This window comes from Bidens hawaiensis, unplaced genomic scaffold (assembly GCF_021521415.1).
Source record: "Bidens hawaiensis isolate Kalapana, Puna unplaced genomic scaffold, B.hawaiensis_p1.1 tig00075898_1, whole genome shotgun sequence".
In the NCBI taxonomy this organism is placed as follows: Eukaryota; Viridiplantae; Streptophyta; class Magnoliopsida; order Asterales; family Asteraceae; genus Bidens; species Bidens hawaiensis.
In genome coordinates, this window is record NW_027506715.1 from 28,680 (window position 1) to 31,265 (window position 2,586).

A 2,586-nucleotide genomic window follows, 5' to 3' on the forward strand; every position below is an offset into this window, starting at 1 on the left:
GTGTTTTGCAGGAAGGTGACCACGTTTACCGCCCGAGATGGAATATTAACGAAGACAGTTCCTTCCAATCCATGGGTGTATGCGAGGACTTCTGGGCTCATGCCGTGCCTCCTACTGAAAGGAGGTATCAGGAGGGGCGCACCCGCGCTGACTTGCTCAACGATCACATTTTCGCTGGGTCGGCTTTCTTTGCTGCCTCCCAAGAGCTTCATCGTGATTATATTAAATTACGCGATGCTCTTGTGGAAGCCCAGCAAGAGGCTAAGGTGGCTGCCTGGAACCTTTCTGATGCTCGCGCACGAGCTGAGAAACTCCAGGCGGAGCTCAGCGAAAACCGAGCAAGTGCCAACACCGCCTTTATTAAGCGCGGGCATGAGCTCCATGCTGCGCGGGAGAAGCAGCAGGTGGTGGAGGCCGAAGTTGCCAAGTACGCGCGGAGAGTGCGTGACTTGGAACTGGAGGCGGAGGCGCGTGACCAAGCTATCGTCTAGAGTATCACTGAGAAATCATCACTGGAGAATGAGGTTGCGCGCCTAAAGAAGGAGTTGGCGGCCGCGCAGGCCGATAGAGATGAGGCCTTGGCGACGGCAGCGTCTAGCCAGGAAGCACTTGATGCTGCGCAGGCGGAGAAAGAAAAAATTTTGGCGGCAGCAGCGTCTGATAAAGAGGAGCTAAAAAAGACCAAGGAAACTGTTGAGTTATTAAACTCCCAGGTTCCTGCCCTCGAGACGTCTGTTGCTGGCCTCGCGCAGGATCGCCAATGGCTGGTGTCACAGGGCATGATTCGTTGCGCTTTGGCGATGAAATATTCTGGCGAGTTTCAGGCCCTTGTGATGGACTGCAATGCTGCCGCGCGCTTGGTGGGTCGAGCTGAAGGGTTTACGGATGGCTATGAATATGGCATGTTGAAGAAGAACCCATCCGAGTACCCTTACAAGAGCGACGCGGCCTGCGCGGACATGGCCGCGGTGGGGGAGAAGTATATGTATACTCCCATCCCCATCCTTGTGCAGGTACCTTGACCTTAATGAGTTTTTCTTGATTAATTTTCCAAGTGTTTTGTACTCAATACTTTTCTAATGATTTGTAGATAGCTGCGCTTGCTGACCAGCCCGACCTCGGCGCGCTAAAGAAGTTGCTCGATGAATGCGAGGGGGCTGGTGGCGATGATGGTGGCGCGGGGGATGTTGCCCCTGCCAGCGGCTCTGGCGCGGCGAAAGAATCTGCTCCTGACACCGTCATGATAGAAGACTCCATTGAGGAGGAAGAACTTGACTATGGTCAGTTTGGAGATGAGGAGCGGGCCGCGCCAGATGCTGCGGGAGATGATGAGGATGATGAAGTGGCTGACGTCGACGTGGAGACTTGAGAAACCCTTCATCTTTCTAATTTTTTTTTTGTTTTTTGTTATACTTGTAATTTGTAACTCATCACACTTGTAAATTTCAATGCTATGGAATGAAATTTGTTTTCCCTTTTTCACATCTTGCGCATTTCCATTCATCTCTTCATGTTTGCTTGTATAGATATAAGATATGCTTGCACGTTAAAATAAGAACAAGGTTGTAAGAAATTATTTACTTAACCATAGTCCTATTTTGTAAGTGGTTTCGCAGTATCTTGTTTATGCTGACATGCGCGATGACTTTTCACTATTCCTTTTTTGCGCGTCGTTGTCGCGCGTTTTTTATATGGAATTATGAGTTTTAGCCATTACATGTCAGCATGTGTTACTCAGATATCCACTATGATTCCGCGCGCGACCTCGACCTGAGACCTTAACAACTATGATTTGGCATGTACTTTGCCTTAGTTGTGTTTAGGGATTTTTATGATCAGGCTGCGCGGGATGTAAGATGGATGTTTGTGAGTGTTTTGAGCTAAGGCTCTTTGTTTTGGGCTAAGGCCCTGACGTTTTTAGAGTTAAGACTCGTTAACGTGTTTGAGCTAAGGCTCGTTTGTTTGGGCTAAGGCCCTGACGTTTTAGAGTTAAGACTCGTTAACGCGTTTGAGCTAAGGCTCGCGCATGTATGTTTTACTTCGTTTTATTTTGTTTTGAAGTCAATATAGTGTTGTCATATTGCTCCAAATTAATAAAGGAAGTGTGAAACATGTATGCAAAGGTAATAGAACAAATATTGAAAGATAGCGCGAATCCTCATTCATGATGGCTTAAAAGCCTTGATTACATATTTGAATTTTTACATGAAGCATTTTCTAAGCTGTGCTGCGTTCCACGCGCGCGGTATCTTTTTTCCATTCAAATCTTTTAAAGTGTACGCGCCTTTCCCCAATTCTTCTGAGATTTGATAAGGTCCTTCCCAATTGGGGGACATTTTTCCTGGGGGTATTGCGCGGCTAGCTTCATTGTTTCGAAGGACAAAATCATTTTTCTTGAAGTGGCATTCTTTAACCGCGCTGATTATAATATTTTTCCAGCTTTTTCTTGTATTTGGCTTCATTGATGATAGCCGCTTCTCTGCGCCCTTCAAGCAAGTTGAGGTCCAATCTTCTTTCGCGCTCGTTATCAGTCTTGCTCATCATGAGTACCCTATGGGATGGGCATCCAATTTCTGCTGGGATCAT